The 18498-nt window shown below is 43.2% G+C and overlaps 1 protein-coding gene across 3 annotated transcripts in view; it reads right to left on the reverse strand.

Moving 5' to 3' along the window:
• The window catches only part of CNIH3 (cornichon family AMPA receptor auxiliary protein 3), a 207985-nt gene that overhangs the window by 66457 nt on the left and 123030 nt on the right, over positions 1–18498 (reverse strand). The gene's annotated exons all lie outside the window — the stretch shown is intronic.

Genomic DNA, 18498 nt, shown 5'->3' on the forward strand with positions numbered 1-18498 from the left:
TGAGTTTGGTTTCCTTCATTCAGCATAATGTATTTAAAATTCAGTCATGGTGCTGCATATGTCAATAGTGTTTTTTTCCTTATATTGCTGAATAGTATCCCACTGTTTAGATGAGCCAGTTCATGTACTCATTTACATTTCAGGACACTTCGGTTGTTTCTAGTCATTGGCAATTATAAATTAAGCTTCTATAAATATAAATATTTGTATAAATGTTTTTGCCTGAAAGTAAATTTTCATTTCTTTTGGAGGATAAGAAATGGGTACTGCTAGTTCATATGGTAAGTATATGGTTAACTTTGTAAGAAATTGACAAATTATTTTCCAAAGTTGCTGTACTATTTTGCATTCCTACAAGAAGTGTATGAGAGTTCCAGTTGCTCCACATCTTTGCCCAAATTCGGCATTGTCTTTTTTATCTTCACCATTCTAAAAGGTGTGCAGAGGTATCCCACACTATGGTATTAATTTGCAGTTCTCCAATGACTGAGGATCTGGAGCAGCTTTTCCTGGGCTTAGTCGCCATCTGTGTACCTTCTGTGGTGTTTTTGTACATGTTCAAATCATTTGCCCAGTTTTTAATTTGGCTACTTTTTTCTTATTGACAAGTTTTGAAAGTTCTTTATTTATTCTGGATATAAGTCCTTTGTCAGAGATACCATTTATAAACATTTTCTTCTATTCTTTGGCTTGTCTTTTTGCTTTTAGCAGTATATTTCACAGGACGAAAATATTGTGATTAATTTTGACATTGTATTGGCTAGGCTTCTCTAGAGAAACAGAATCAACAGGAGATATCCGTAGATACAAAATTTATAAAAGTGTCTCATGTAACCATGGGAATGCAGAGTCCAGGGTCTGTAGGGCAGGCCACGAGCTGGCAACCAATGAAGGTCTTCAGGAGAGGCTGGCTGGACAAGTGTGGGAATGTAAGGGTCCAAGGTCTGTAGGGCAGGCTGTGAAGCTGGAGACTCCAACGCAGGGTCTGGACTAATTCCACAGGAGAGGCTCACAGGCTGAAGCAGGAAGAGTGATTGTCTCTTCTGAATCCTCCTTTAAAGCCTTCAGGTGATTAGATTAAACGGCACTCATTGCAGAAGACACCCCCCACAGCTGATTACACAAATGCAATCAGCGATGCAGTCAACTACAATCATGACCTAAATCCATGAAATGTCCTCATAGCAACAGACAGGCCAGCGCTTGTCCGACCAGACAACCGGGCACCACCACCTGGCCACACTGACACATGAACCTGACCATGACAGATACCTATCAGTTTATCTAATTTATCAGTGTTTTTCTTTCAAGCATTGCACTTAATCCAGAAAATTGTTTGAATCTAAGAACACTTTGCCTAATCCAAGGCCACAAAGATTTTCTCCTATGGTTTCTTCTAAAACCTGAGGTTTTCTTTGTGGGAAGGTCTAAACTACAAATTCAATATCTTTAATAAAGATAAGTAAACTATTCATTCAGGTTATCTATGTCTTCTTCTTTCTCATTAAACTCTGAAATGGAGGCTCAAATGATCACGGTAAAGGCTAGCAAACTTAGCAGCAGAACAGAGGAAACACAGCAAAAGAAATATTTCTTTTCACAAGCTAGATAAACCTAAATCCTAGATTGTCGATTGTCTAGGACATTACTGGGGGCAGGGCATGCCCAAAAAGTAAGGCAAAAATAGAGGCCTCCACCCCCAACCAAAATCATTCCAGCCAATCCTAAAGAACACCTAGGGAAATACATGAGATTCTACAAAGGTTCCATGTACTACAAAGGGTAACTTTCCAGAAACCTAAAACTTCAGATGGGTCCCTGGACCAGTTAAGTCCTGAAACCTAGAGGGCCCAATCTCTCCAGAACATCAGCTAGTTCAATTTTCCTACCCCATATTATTGACAGCCCCTTCCAACATGAAAAAGTTAGAATGGGCACAGCCCAAATACCCCTAAAGAGTGGGAGAAAGGTCAAAGATGATGGTGGAGTTATGCAGAGAAGGTAGATTTAACAAAGATTATGATTACTGAATCATTAAATTGATATTTCTTTGAGTGTCCAGTATCTTAGAGAAGCTAGGAGTAAAACCCTAAAATTGTAGAATTGTAACCCATACCAAATCTGAAATCTGTTCTACAACTAATCGTTATGCTGTGCTTTTAAATTATTGCTTTTTTTCACAAAAAAAAGAAAAAGTCTATATGATGATTAAAAATATATATATATTTATTCCCTCTAGTTTCCTATATTCTGGAGCAGCTAGAAGGAAAAATCTGAGAGGATCGTATAGTAGCCCATGACAGACTCTGGGAACTGTCCTGTACCTACTCGTTGAAGAGAGCTTTGAAAATCATTGCTTTTTTTCTTTCTTTGCTTTGTATATATGTTATACTATACAATAAAAAATGTTAAAAAAAAAAGTGGAGGTCCTGGGGTGGGGAGTCAGAGATCTTTCTGAAAACCCTGCACTAGAGGGAAAGAGGTCAGATGCCAGGCCCTGCTTTTGTGCCAGGTTAGAGGTTTCAGGCGAGACACAGTCAGGGAACACAGGGGAGTCCACAGAACAGGAAGAAGTTACCAGCAGAAAAACACACTAAATCTGAAGCTGTTTCTATGAATGTTGAACCCTGTCCCTGCCCCCCAGCTACTACCACGAGGCTTAGGCCAACCCATTCTCAGAAGCCCTGCCCCAAACCCTCCAGCCTGCCCCACTCACAGTTCTGCGGAGCCCTCAGTGAAGGAGGCCCAGCAAAGACTAGACGCCTCTCCAGAGTATTATGGGCTGCTGCTTTCATCTGCCCTAGGTCTAGACTGCCTCCATCCACAGGCCTGAACCCCAAGAACAGGAAGCAGCCTGGATCCACCTCAAGAGACAGACTATTATATAAATACTCTAAAAAGTATCTCAGGAAGCCTTCCTTCTTGAGGTCCATGGCATTTATTGCTTTGCTTTTCTGAAACAGTTATTTTGCTATAAATAACCAAGCTGTACCACGGCAAAAAACCTTTCTGGAAGAGTAAGAAATGACTGAAATCTCAACTCAATTAGTCGATGAGCCCCAAAGCCACCCCATCTAAGAGTTTAGTATCAGGAAAAATCTATTTTCTCTCAGGACCCTCCCTTCCCTGTGTTGGTGCCACAATGTCCTCTTCCTCCTGTAAGATCTTAAATGGTTGAAACCTTACTATCTTGCATTTATATGGTGTTATCTTACAGACATACTCCATCTGTGAAGTGGGTAGGGATTTTCTCCCTAGGGCAGAGTTAGGGAAACCAAGACCCAGTCAGAATCCTTCAAGGCCATACTCTAGGTGGCAGGTTAAGGAAGTGACAGCTCATGCCAGGATCCCAGTCCTCTGACTCCCAAATTAGTTCATGCTCTGTCAAGCACCCTGTGCTTCCTTTCTCTGCTTAGAAAAGGTGAAAAAAATTTTCTGGGGTACTGAAGATGCCCCAAAAGTCTTTACCAGGCACCCACAATGTACTTGGAATTGCTCTTGGCTCTGGAATAAGCAGGGAACAAGAAGGTATGCTTCCTACTACCCACAGACTCACAATCAGGAGTGGGGATGAGTAGAGGGAAATGATAAACAAATTAAAAAAATAGTAGAAAATGGGAACTGTCCAGTCTTAGGTTCCTGGGGCTGCTATAACAAAGTGTCACAAATTGAGTGACTTACAAAAAAAAATGAAACTCACTATCTCCCAGTTCGGGAGGCTAGAAGTCTGAAATCAATGCGTAGGCAGGATCCTGATGTCTGTAGGGTTCTGGGGGTGGCTTGTGGCATAACAAGCTGAAATTGCTGCTACTGTCACCAAAGACATCACCTACAATGAACCTCTTAGTGCCACCAGTGAATGGTGGTGTGAGGAAAGCAAACAGGTGCTTTTCTGACCCAACAAAAGAGACCTCCCCAGAAAAGCAGGCTTCTATACTCAACACAAGCCTTCCTGTAAATCCCCAAGAGTCATACTCAGAATACAATTTCAATTCACAGAGCTTTGGTTTTTACTTCCTCTCTACGTCTTTGTCCCAACAAGAGCAATTGCTTGAAACCACCACCCAAGCCTCAGAGGCCCTTTCCTGAGGATCTTGTTAAAGCTCACCAAAAGCTCCACTGGATGGGAGAAGGACAGGGGACGTGAAGGGTTCCACCGCTCATCACACACAGCTTACGTTTAGTACTGGTTTAATGTCTGAAACTGGTGCAGCTGCGAGTGCTAGGACCTCTTTTTCACTGATTCTGAACTGTTACAGGCAAGGTCTGTCTTTGCTAAGCCACTTTCGAGCCTCCAAGCAGAAGGAAAACTTGGCTCCAAACTCAAAATACCTTTGGGGGAATGCACATAGGTACCAACCACCTTCAGGTGCCTGCCTAGTGTATGTAAAAAGGTTCTTGGAAAAGATTCTGAGATGCTAATGTTCAACCCACTGCCCCTAACAGAAACCCCACTTTCCTTACAAGGGAAATGCTCAGAAGTCACAGGGCGCTTTAAGCTTCCCAAAGTATCTTCATGTGTTATTTCATCTTATGTTCATTTTATACAACATCCCAAATAAGTGTGACACCAAAGGAAGAATCAAGGAGAATTGAATTGTGTCCTTCAAAGAGACATGTTCGAGTTGTAACACCAGTCCCGTGAACGTGAGATGATTTGTAAAGATATTATTAGTTAAGATAAGGTCAAACAAAATTAGCATAGGCCCTGATTCAATATGACAGATGTCCTTACAGGCAGAGGAAATTTGAACACAGACAGTAAGAGAAGAGGCACAAAGAGGGAGAGATGGCCACAGGATGGAGGCAAAGATTGTGTTATGCTGCCACAGGACAAGGAGCCAGAGACTGCCAGCCACCTGTAGAAGCCCAGGCAGAGGCATGGAACAGATGCTCCCCTTTGGAGGAAGCACGGCTCTTCTGACACCTTAATTTTTGACTTCCAGCTTCCCAAACCATGAGAGAATAGATTACTGGTTTAAGCCAAATAGTCCCTGGTATTTTGTTACAGCAGCCCTGGCAAACTAAGACAAGAGAACATTAGGAATGACCAAGGTCACTGTGCCAATTTGAAAGGATTATGTATCCTAAAAAGTCATGCTTTAATCTTGATCCATCTTTTAATCCCTATTCAGCACTGTAGGTTGGAAACTTGATTTAGATTATCTCCAGAGATGTAACATACCCAATTGTGGGTATTAGCCTTTGATTAGAAGGAGACATGACTCCACCTATTCCAGGTGGGTCTTGATTAGTTTACTGGAATCCTTTAAAAGAGGAAACATTTTGGAAAAAGCTTCAGAGCCACAAAAGCCCATGCAGCCAGAGACCTTTGACAATGAAGAAGGGAAATGCCCCTGGGGGAGTTTCATGAAATAAGAAGCCTGGAGAGAAAGCTAGCAGATGTTGCCATGTTCTCAATGTGCCTTTCTAGTTGAGAGAGAAACCCTGAACATCACTGGCCTTCTTGAACCAAGGCATCTTTCCCCAGATGCCTTAGATTGGACATTTCTATAGCCTTGCTTTAATCTGACATTTCCACTGTCTTAAAACATGTAAACTTGAAACTTAATAAATTCCTCTTTTTAAAAGCTGTTCCGTTTCTGGTATATTACATTCTGGCAGCTTCCAAAATAGAACAGTCACCTAGCTGAAAGGGGGAGAGCTGGAATCAGCACTCAAAACATCCATTCCTCTTTCTTGTCCTTCTTCCACTGGACCATCCAGCTCACCTTCAACTCTTTTTTATTTTATAGTATAACATATACACAGAGCAAAGAAATAAAAAAGCAACAGTTTTCAAATACTCTTCAACAAGTGGTTACAGGACAGATCCCAGAGTTTGTCAAGGGCTACCACACAATCCTCTCATATTTTTTTCTTCTAGTTGCTGTAGTATATAGGAGGCTAGAGGGCTTAAATACTTTTTTATCATCACAATTGACTTTTTTTTCCTTCATTTTTTGTGAATAAAATATATACAAAAAAGCTATAAATTTCAAAGCACAGTACCACAATTAGTTGTAGAACATATTTCAGACTTTGACATGGGTTACAATTTCACAATTTTAGGTTTTTACTTCTAGCAGCTCTAAAATACTAGAGACATGAGATATCAATTTAATGATTCAGTGTTCATATTCATTCGTTAAGTCCTATCTTCTATGTATAATCCCACCATCACCTGTGATCTTTCCATACCTCTTTTTAGGGTTGTTTGGGCTATGGCAATTTTAAATTTTTGAAACTGGAAGGGTCTGTCACCAACATGGGGTAGGGAGAAGGAACTATCTGATGTTCTGGAGAGGCTGGGCTAGGTTTCAGGACTTGTCTACACCAGGTACACATCTGGAGGTTGTAGGTTTCTGGAAAGTTACTCTAGTGCGTGGAACCCTTATGGAATCTTACATATTGCCCTAGGTGTTCTTTAGGATTGACTGGAATGGTTTTGGTTGGGGTTGGCAGGTTATGATAGGTAGCAAGGTCTACCTGAAGCTTGCATAAGAGCAACCTCCAGAGTAGCCTCTCGACTCTATTTGAAATTTCTCTGTCACTGATACATTATTAATTACACTTCTTTTCCCCCTTTTGGTCAGGATAGAATTGTTGATCCCACGGTGCCAGGTCTGGATTCATCCCTGTGAGCCATCTCCCACATCACCAGGGAGACTTTCACCCTTGGAAGTCATGTCCCATGCAGTGGGGAGGGCAATGATTTCACTTGCAGAGTTGGGCTTAGAGAGACTGAGGCCACATGTGAGTAACAACAGAGGTCCTCCAGTAGTAACTCTTGGGCATGCCTACAGATAGTCTAAGCTTCTCCGTACAGCTCACCTTTATTTTTAAATGGCGTGGGGGGGTATTAAAGCACCCATACTGATGGGGTGCCATACTGGGCATGACAAGCAGGCTTAGCACCCAGAGTCCTGTTTCCTAAGGCTTCCCAATCAATTCAATTGTCTGCTTAGCGCTATATGGCCAAGAGCCTAGAAAAGGAAAATCAACTTTCCAAAAAGCACAAAGGCTCTGAGTCTTGCCCTGAGCCACCCCATTCTACCCACTACCATCAGGGACTGTGATAGCCGGGCCGTGAGCAGAGCTGGGCCCTAGTCTGGGGCGCTCAGTCAGAGGACCATGACAGAGTGATGTCTCCATGGACCCTCTTCCTAGATGAGAATCCATCATGAATCTTGGTGCCTGTCAAGGAACTCACCTTAGGAAGGAGGCTGCCTTAAAATAACTCCCCAAGGTGGAAAGCTTTTATTAATTTCATTGCTGTTTTAACTCTGAATGTAGTCTTAGGGTCACAAAAAGTCAGAAACTAAAAGGACTTCGGGAAAATGTATGATCAAGCCTCCTCCATCTGGGATGATGTCAGAGAAATAAAGGGACTTTCCCAGGCTAGCGAATGGGAATTCTGGCCTGAAGCCCTGTTCTGACTCTCTCTTTTTCCCACCACACACACATCCAGGACAGCTTATGCTTGTTATGAGAGCCATGTCAACCCTCCTCATGAAGGATGGGGCTGGGCCAAGTCCAAAGCAGAGATTTAAAGATCAAGGGCCCTATGGCTGCAGCAGGTGGGGGTGTGGAAGGGGTTCCTGGTCAGAGAGGAAATGAGACTCAGCCCTTCTGTCAAGCCACACCATCCACACTTGGCCTCTCCACACCACTCCCATGTCTGACTCCCACCATCCTCTGATATTATTATTTTACCATCTTCCTAAGTTCCTCCCTATCATATCCACCAGCCCTTCCAATGCCTGCCCCACATGTCCCTCCGCACACCATCACCAAACAACACCTCCCCATGCAATTATTTCAAGTTTCTCCACACTTTACTCCAGTGAAACAGGTGCTTCCCCTTTAAAGCAAGAGTCTGGGATCTGGGGGAGATCTTGGCTGAGCCTGGACTCTGCCCACTTCTACCCTACTTCCCCAGGCTTTGGTTTCCTCTTCTATAAAATGAGAATAAGAATTGTGTTGATACTTAAAATTAGGCCTAATAGTCACCCGCAGAGAACCTCTTTTGTTGCTCAGATGTGGCCTCTCTCTCTCTCTCTCAGCCAAAAAGGCAAACTCACTGCCCACCCCCACTACGTGGGACATGACTGCCAGGGGTGCAAACTTCCCTGGAACCAGGACAGAAATCCTGGGATGAACTGGGACTTGGTATCAAGGGACTGAGAAAACCTTCTCAACCCTGTTATTTGGGTGATTGTGAGCAAATTATTTAAGCTTTCTAAGTTTCACCTTCCTCACTATAAAGTGGGGACAGTAATGGTTCCTACCTTATATTGTTACTGTAAGAATTTAATGAAATAATGTGCATAAAGCACTGGCAAGATGCCTAGCACATCATAAGTAGCAATAATATTAACTGTGGTTTTAATTACTGTAGTTACTATGACCATGCACCTCTCTAGCCCCAGGACCCTCCTTCCCTCCCTGGCTTCATGCTCAGGCATGAGTATCACACAGTCTGAATCTCGTAGAACGCAGCCACTTTAGGAAAAAGGTGGGGGTCAGAGGGCAGAGATGTAGATAGAAGCCAAGGGTAGAGCATCTCTGGGTGCACAGATGGGTGAGAAAGCCAGGCAGACCCATCCTGCTACAGGTGGCGAGACTGAGCATGGGGAGGTTGGAAGGAGGCTGGAGAGCAGCAGGTGAGCTGAGAAGGGAGGCCTCAGCTTCCCCCAGAGGAGTCCCTAGACCTGAATGATAAATACAAATTGAGGAACACAGGACACACTGGCTCATTTGCCATTGCCTGTGCCAGAATTTGCAGACACAGCTGGTTCTAACACTGCTTCCCTGGTCCCCATCTAATTAACAGAAAACAAAGATGCCCCAGAGCCATGCACTTCTGGGACTGAAGCCAAGTGAACAAGAGAGCAGGCAGGTTCCTCGTGCCAGCTGACCTACTCCTGCCGACACCCAGCAGGGCCAGTCCCTGCTCCAGCCAGCAGCCAGCGGGTCAGGGTAAAATCCAAAGAGGAGAGGGTAATGAGAAGGCCCATGTGCTCTGCTGACTTCTCACAGGCAAGGCAGCCTCTCTAAACAACACAAGCAGAAAGGGAGAGGATGAGAGGAAGCTAGCAGTCCGCAGCACTCTGGGGCCTTCCCTGTTAGTTACACTCAGGCTAGAGCCCCCCTGCTCCCCTGAGCCCTCTAACTCAACCAACCCACCCAGGCCCTATGGCTTTGGTAACTGTCCCCAACCTCAGGCTCCTGTTCCTACCACGAAGCTTGCACTTTCTCTGGCACCCTTGGTTCCCAAACACCTGACTGGAGTAGCAATTCGTGGCTTGAACAGTAACCCTCAAGACACCAAATCTTCTAGTATCTTCAGCCTCCCACATGGCTCTTAGAATTGCTTCTTCTCCTGGTTCCAATGTCTTCTGTTCCTGTAGGTAAGTAAGTGCCCCTTGCACACCAAGACCTGCAGCACTCCAGAGCTGGCGCGGCCCAAGCTCTGGGGGAGTGCACGCCCAAAAGTGAATGTGACGGGGAAGGCATGCATCAGGAAGGCTCTCACACGCCAGTGGAAATCCTTCAATGAAGATCCATCATTATTCATTTCCAGAAATATCAACTGAGCATCAACCATTTGCAGGCACTATGGCAGGGGCTATACCTCAAACAGCAATGTTGAAGAGGAGCTGGCCTTCCCAACCACTATTCATTCTCTCGCGTCAACTCTTAAAGAAGCAACGTTCTTTGGGAGTGGCAGCCTATTAATTAAGGCATCCACTGCTCACGCTGAATCTGTATAAAGGAAGGCAGGAATTGTGGCTCTGAGCCAGAACTTTAATTAGTAAAAGCTGATGGTGGTGGGATACTTTTGGTTTGGAAGAAGGAGTACTGGTCCACAGAGGCAGAGGGTTAAATTAACCATACTCCTTTGTTCACCATACATTATTGATCTGAGCAAGCCTCTCTAGTATCTTATTTTTTCTTTCATTCATTTCCTTTTATCCCATTAGCCCTTTCCCTCCACCCTTAGGCCACTACTGGTTTGTGTTTAATGTGTACCTTTCTGTTTGTTGAGTTTTTATAAAATGTGTACTGCTGTTTGGGGGCATATATTTTACATTTACCTAGCGTACCTTTCTTGCCTTTCACACTTGGTGGGTTGGCCACTGGGACTCCATGGCAGACAGCCATGACAATCCAACTATCTGTGCTCCTGGTGAGAAAGACCTGACCACTTGGCCACTGCAATAAAACCCTTACACATATCCCCTTAGGAATCAGCATGGCGACTTCTTTGGGATATCTGCTTAGGAGTGGAGCTGCTGGGTCAGGAAATTAATGTTCTGTTTTATCCTTCAATTTGACTAAATACCCCAACACCACAGCTCCTCAAAATGGCTACATAAGCTCCTGTACCCCCACATCCCCACCAGCACTGAGAGTATCCAAGTTTCTAAAGTTTGCAGTCTAATAAGTGCAAAGCGAACTCCTTGTTGTTTTAATTTGCATTTATCCAGTGAAGAATTGGAGCATATCATATAATGGTCAGCCTATTGGGTTTTCTCTTCTGCAAACCACCTGCTTAGATGCTCTGCCATTCTCCTAGGCAGTTGCTGTCTTTTTCCTTTTTTACTTTCACTTGTTGCTGGTATGCTGTAGATGTTAATCCTCTTTCAGTTTTAGAAATTGTGAAAATTTTCAATCTGTCACCTATCTATTTAACTGTCTGCACTACCTTTCACTGAATTGGAATCCTCAATTTTGGTAGACTCCGTTTCATCCATTTTTGGCTTGTGGTTTATGCTTTTTGAAGCTTTTATTTAAGAGGTCCTTTCTTGCCCATAAGACACAAGGAGAAACTCTTACATTATTTTCTATCTTTTAATAAAATTCTAGGACTCCGGTCCTCTCCTGGAGCTGTACGCATTGACTCAGAAGATCAGTGTTACTTCGTTCACCAAATATTTAATGAGCAGTTAATATGTGTTAGTCACCGTATGCAGACTACAGACAAAAACAAAATACAGTCCCTGTACAGGACAGGACTGGAGTAAGTCCTGTCCTGTACAGAGAGGGAAGTAATGACAGGAAGGGAGTAAGAACCCCAGGTGACAGGAGATGAAAGGAGTCAGGAAGAGGCAGCCTGACTGACATTTCAACTTGCAAACTGCCCTCAGAAGAAACCACAGTCTGGGCAGGCATATGTAAATCATAGGCCAGTGAGGTATGAATGACTAGGCAAATATTCATGTAGAACCAAGAATAGCCCAGAAAAGATTAGCTTTGGGGCTCTCAAATTTCTTTCCCAATCTAGAAAAGATATGTACTAGGACTAACTGGCTTGGACATTCAAGTTCTCAAAATCAAACGTGGAATCAACCACTGAGAAAAAAAAATTCATAAAATGCAGTCAGTTCAGCCTACATGGTGTACCCGACGGACAGACCCCTCCCTTGCAAAGCCATTTCATCCAAATCTGTGCAGACCCACGGAATGGGAGGGACAACGAAGGCTGAGCCGTACTTTTCCGTGGGAACCTACAAGGGCTCCTAAGAGACTTCCAGTAACAAGTTTCCGCAGTCATCCTCTCCTGCAGCGAGACTCCCCAGACTAGGGGGATACGGAAGCACTGTATTAATTAAGATTTTTTTGAAGCACCATTTGCTTTAAAAAATCTTAAGAGTTAGACATTATAAATTCATTAACTAAAATACTTCAGTATTTAGTTAATACTGTAGTATCAGGGAAGTGCACAGGACATGCCTCTGCTGGAGCCCTTACCAGAACAGGGCAAAAGCCCATCAGAAAGCTGGACAGATTTCACAGCAAGGTCACATCAACACCCCACCTCACAACACTAGTGTCTGCACCCTCCAGGAGAGGTGGATGGCATGGGTTCCTAGAAAGGGCATTGTGTGGGAGTCTGGAACTTGAGTCTTGGTCCTGGGTTTGCTCTTGACTGTGTGATGTTGGGCAATCTCTTTGCCCCCTTGTGCCTCAGTTGCCTCGCGCAAAATTAGTACACTGGATCAGCACTTCTGAACATGGATGGGACAGAGACGGTAAGCATTTCTGAATTTCTTATGGACGTTTTTTAAAAATACAAGGGGGCACAGGCCCCGCCCGCAACATACAAAATCAGAACTGGAGGGTGTAGTGCCAGGTTCAATTAAGAACCGCCTGATGTTCCTCTCCAGCTCTAATGTGTTATATGTGACTTGAAGACTTACCGCCTACTCACAGCATCACCCAGGCAATAAAAAACCAGCATGCTAGCCTCCTTGGGATCCTACAGACAGAATCCTCATTTATAACTAAGTCTATTGACTGTTACCTGTGGATACCATTCCTCAGTGTTAGGAGAATAGAAAAAAAAAAACCTAAATCTCTTTGCAAATACAAACATCTTTAATATAGTAACTTAGATCTATAAACCCTAAATCTAAAACATAGCCTTAATCTCAAAAGTGAGTCCTGCGACATACACGTATATGTAAAGCATGCAGAGAATATATTCAAAAACCCCACTACATTGTGAGCGCCTCACAAATCGGAGGATGTGATACTGGTTTGTATTCTGCTGCAGATCTGGCACCTGGATCCAGTCATTGTTCGAGAAGCATCTACTGAATAATGAGTACACCTACCTTTGTATCTTGTCCCAGAGCTTACAATAAATGCCAAATGAGTACATGAACAAAAATGAAGCATTTTAAAGTTTCCAAATGACCTTCATAAATACTTCACTGGTTGAACACAACCCAGACAAAGGAGGGTAGCCCCTTCCCCTGTGCCACACTGCCTTCCGAGGGGAGGATGTGTGTGTTGAAGGACAAATGATCTCTGCACTAAACATGGAACCCTGGGAGAATCCAAAGCACAGAGGTGCGGTTCGTGAAGACATCATCACATATTCATTTACCTTGAAGCGGGTCCCAGCATTCTGAACCTCCATCCAGGAGTCTCTCTTCCAGACCCACTAATTAACTAACTGAATTTACCCATATGCAAAGAACACTCTACCTTATAAAAGATTATTTCAGGTGGTTTCCCAGAAACACGAAAGATAGTGAAAAATAATTGCGATTAAAAGTAAATCAAGAAAAATTCAAATCTGAACAAAATGTAAAAGCTGGGAGGGGGGAATTATACACACAAACACAAACACAGACCATAGGACCCCAAAGAGCCAATTAGTTCGTTCAAAAATTTGGATCTAAGCTTCCCAGAAGCTAAAGTGGAAAGAAAAACAGTTCAATTACATGGTTCTCAATGTTCATAAAGAAAAAGGGTACCAGTTTCTTAGCAGAAACAAACTATTCCTAATACTCATATCTAAAAATGATTTACTATACATTTTCTAACTACAGTAGAGAACAGTGTAGTCCCACAGCAAATGCAGTAATTTGTATTAGACTTTAGAGCAGCATTCATCAATAATGGCTAAGAACTCAACACAAAAACACGATCCAGTAAAAGTATTTTATGAGGTGGGCAAGACAAGACAATACGGTCCAGTTTGGGGATGTGCTTCAAACAATTTTCCATTAATCTATCTCTCAACTAAACATCTGATAGAAGTTAGAGAACAGACAAAAGTCTAGACTGCAAGTGTCTGTGTGGTTCATTAAGAGTGGATCCCTATAGTTTGGAGATCCAATTTGCCAAGAGTGACATTGACAATGATTTGTGAAAACTGAGGAGCCTAACCATAATTCTCCCTCCTGCCTGGATGTCCATTTACCTTCAGCCCCAGGGTGAGCTATACTGAAGAGTCTCCCTTTACCCCTCCAAATCTCTCTCCCACCTTTCTTCCACCTGCTCTCTGTCCTGGGAAGCTAACCTGTGAGGGCTGCACTACCTTCCCTGCCTTCCAGCTTCCTGTTATGTTAGCCCAACAGGAGGCATCAGCTGGAAGGCAGCAGGAGGAAGAAGTTGGGCTATTTATTCCCCTGTTCTCTTCCTTCTGCTCTGCATTATGACTTGGCAGTGGTTCTGCTCCCTGACCCCTGCTAGAGCCCTCATGAGATCCCAGTGACACTGCCTTTCTCCTTGCCCCTCCAGGCCTAGGGGTTTAACAGCTCCCACCTGTTGCTAGGCCCTGGTGCTCTGCCATCCCTGTGGGTTCCCCAACCCTGCCTTCATCTCTGTAAATAGTCTCTTTATTAACTCTCTTCAATGACCTCTTTGAATGCACCTTCTGTTTTCTACTGAGACCCTGACTGATACCTGTGCCAAGGAAAGATCTGATGGTTACATCAAATCGTGTTTCCCAAAAATTAAACAAATACATACTCTGGATATTTTCTCATACACAAATAGATGGTGATGAGATCATCAACATTCTACACCACAGAGAATGGAATCATGGTGATCTAGAAAAATTTCAAAGCAATTGTTACTAGTTCCTCAGCAGATGTATTTTAAAAATCTCAGTAAGGCTCCCATGGAATATCTGCCTTTGAGCAATATAGCTTCCTAATGAATTTTCCAGGATGAATTATTTGTAATGTGTGTCCCTAAGTAACTAAAGGAAGTGACCTGCTGTCTGGAGTTACTGGATGTAACAATTAAATTTTGGAGGACATCTGCTGATTCTGGTTTTAGACAGTGGCTAAAATAAGTGTTTATTGAGGCCACTTCTGCTATATGCCAAAAAAAAATAAACTATAATATCAGCACATAGAAGATCTTCTTTATTTAAAACAAAACAACACACCAAAAATACTCTATGCTGCCCGGAAGCAGGCATCTGAACTATCCACAAGCAACTTCAAATCTTTAAGCTTAGGCTAGAAAGGAAGAGGGACCAGAATACAGCTGTTTTAATTTGTTCAGCAGGTATCTCTAACCTGTGAGAGGCCATTGTCACCAACCTGACTCTTGCAGGGAGGTTAAAGAGCAGCAAGAAAGGGGAGTTTATATCGAGATAACAGAGCTCCACCAGCACCTAGTTCACAGAGTGAAATCTTTAGAGAGATTGCAGTCTTATATTTTCCTTAACAGCTTTCTTCATGAGAGAGTAAGTGCATACAAGTGATCAATAAAAAGGTAGAAATACCTAAAACCCAACTGTTCCACATCTGGCTACAGGCAGCACATATGGCAGAATGGTCAAAGGTCAGGCATCTGCTACCCACCCTTCCAAAACTCCCGCTGTTGCAGGCATATTCAACAAGCCAATAACATTATGAAAGTTTCTCAACCTCACTCACGGACAGGTGAGGAAATGCAAATGAAAGTAACGATGAGATATCGTTTTACACCTATCAGATTGAAAAAGAAAATTTAAATGTGATAAGTGAATTGCTGTCAGAGAAGTATAGAAAAAAGAACTTCTATCCATTACCTTTGGAAAAAATCTGATGATACCTATTATTAATGAAAATATACATACCCCTAACCTAGCAATTCTCCTTCTGGGGATCTACCCCGCTGAAACAGAGGCATCACTAGGTAGAAATATATGGCCAAGCACTGGTTGAGATGACAAAAAATAAACAAAAGTGAAAACACAGTAAATGCCTATCAATAAGAGAATGATTGAATTAGCTATGATGTATCCAAACCATGGACTACTAATAATGCAGCCATACAATTAATATATTTATACCGGTTACTTACAGGGACTTCCTTGAGCCTTCATTCAGTGAGAAAAGCAAGACGCAGAGAAGTGTTAAACGAAAACCAAGACACACTTTTAAAAAAGTTTGTTTGAATATGATTACCCAACATGAAGAACGATATAAAAGGATAAATACAAGGCTGTTAATACTTGAGACCTTGAGGTTGGGGATGAAAGTGGTGGGAGGGGAAGGCAAGGACCTGTGAGTGGAAGGAATAATTTAAGCACGAACAAGAACAAAAGTAATTTTTTAAAGTGATAATAAAAACAAAATAATAAAACATCACAATGAATTATGATGTAATTCCATATAATCCCATATACATGTCCATAAAGAGATGCACGAAAGTATCATCACCAGAATCACTAAGTAGTTTCCTTAAACCATTCTTGTATTCTTTGCCTTTTTACACTAAGTATTAATTATTTGTATAGTCAGGAAAATACCCCCCTTTATTGATAACATTCTATTCTCCTGTTTTTCTAACTCTACTATTACTCCAACCTCACTACTTCTGATGAAACAAAGCCTATTGTAGAGGCAGGTACCCACTGTGGAAGCTCAACATTTATTAGTTTTGACCATGGCGTGGGGGGTGCATGCATCATGTGTGTGCCTGCACATGTTTCTGTGTGTGTGTGTGTGTGTGATTCTCCTCTCTCTCTTTCTCAGCCTGTCTCTCACTTTCACTCCAGCCTACCATCCACTGCAGCACTGAGCCTACCACCTGACCGAGCCAAAAGAACAATGAGGACCTGAGCCAAAGACCCCATCAAGCAGTGTCTCTACTGAACACATGGGCTCTGTACTGTATACCTCCTTTCCTTCCCCCAAGGAGCCAGATCTTCAACTGAGTTCGTGAGGAACCTTCTCTGGCTTCCAGCAGGAAAAATGGGCTCCACAGGAGAGCTAGAGACTTCTCAGTTATCATCTCAGGAGCAAATCTTTTCCTAACTTCTTACTTCCAAAGAAAGAGTTTATAAAACTCTTAAAACTAAGTACAAGGGCAGCAGGGTCAGGGGCTTGGAAGGGGACAGGGCCAGGCCACTTGGCTCTGCTGCTTATTTGCATATAATTTTACAAAATTTACATGTTGGCCTCAATGGGCCTCGTTCCAAGTAGGTAAAATAAAGTTGGTACATTCGCAAAACTCTTAAAAGTATATATCCAATTAGCCTCCCCGCTTGCTCAAGATGGAGAGAAACTTCTCTCCCATGGAGAAGAGTTGCTCAGGCAGTTCAAAGCCAGAGCAGCCCATCAGAAGCTAGGCTGAGGGTGTATGCCCGAGTGTGGCTGCAGGCCTGGTATTGAAGAGTTGGACACTTGCAGAAAATTTGGGGTTGCATGCAAAGCAGAGCTCTAGCTATTGCCACCAACACAAAATACTTCGTGTCCAAAGAAGGACACTTGTGCAGCTAATTGTGCATATTATCCCCTCCTCCCTGTGAGTGCTTTATCCCCTCCTCCCTGTGAGTGCTTTGAGAACAGAGAGCATGCCTTTGCTTACTCAAAATTTATGCTAATTCAGAGACCTCTAAGATTCCATCAAGGACAATACTTATGGGTCCACCTGGATCTTTAAACGTGTAAGAATTCTCCTCAGTTTGTATCTGCAATACAGAAAGTATTAAAGGCTATGAATTGGAAGCTAGAGTCAAGGAAATAAACTCAGTTCCTCAAAGGTGTAAATGCTGCCCAAGCAGACACTGCATTTGGTAGAAGGGCTGGAAAATTGTTCATATTACAGTCAATGCTAGAGGAGTCCCTGGGAATTTCCTCACTTGGGTAAAGTTTCCCCGTTTCTAGCCATCCAAATGAAGCCAAGGAGACTTCAAAAAGCACTGTAGAGATAAATACCCTGGGAGACTGAGTTGAATATGGGACTCATCATTCATTCAATAAATTAAATTAAGCACCATTAATGTACCAGACCCTGTGCTGGGAATTCAGTGTACACTGGTGTGTTAATTTCTTCCATTGCTGTTGTTAATGAATTACCACAGACTTAGTGCCCTGAAACAGCACAGATTGATTACCTTACAGTTCTGGATGTCCAAAATGGATCTCAACGGACTAAAATCAAGGTGTCAGTAGGGCTGCATTCCTTTCCAAAGGCCCTAGGGGAGAATCTTGTTTCCTTGCCTTTTTCACCTTCTGGAAGCTGCCTACCTGCCTTGGCTCACCATCTCCAGCCAGCAATCCTAGCACTTGGACTGTGTGGTCTTGGCTTCCGTCACATCTCCTTCTCTGCTCTGACCCTCCTGCCTCCCTCTTAGGACCCTTGTGATTGCTTTGGGCCCCCCTGCATAATCCAGGATGAGCTCCAACCTCAAAATCCTTCATCACATCTGCAAAATCCCTTTTGCCATCCAAGGTGACACAGTCACAGGTCCTGGGGATTAGGATTGGACACCTTTAGGGGGCTATTAGTCTGTCTACCACAGTTGGTGAGTACAATAGGAATAAGAGGTATCGGATGATTAACAGCTCAGGATAAATGATAACTTATGGGCCTTCCAGTTCTCACTCTATGAAAGGACGTTTTGGAATGGGAGTTGAGGTTCGTGCAGGCAGTGGAACTGAGAACCTGCCCTTTTCTCCCCAGCTCCCTTTTTGTTCCTCTCCCACATGGAACGAATGGCTGTTAATCAGGTTGTTGAGCGTGATGAGGCCTTGTTCACTAGTGGCCAGAGTCAGTCTGTACTAAGAGGTTAAGCGCATACATACTGCTCCTCACTCCTAAACCAGATGTCCCGCCATCTTACACGTCCTCCCCTCCTCCTTTCATTAGATCCATCTCTTTGGGCTTGGAGGCTAGCTTGTGATAAAATTTGGACTTGGACCTACGGGAAGTGGACTCTTCTACTTAGACCTTGAACGTAAGCCTTGGGCTCCA

This window comes from Tamandua tetradactyla, chromosome 2, assembly GCF_023851605.1.
Source record: "Tamandua tetradactyla isolate mTamTet1 chromosome 2, mTamTet1.pri, whole genome shotgun sequence".
Taxonomy (NCBI): domain Eukaryota; kingdom Metazoa; phylum Chordata; class Mammalia; order Pilosa; family Myrmecophagidae; genus Tamandua; species Tamandua tetradactyla.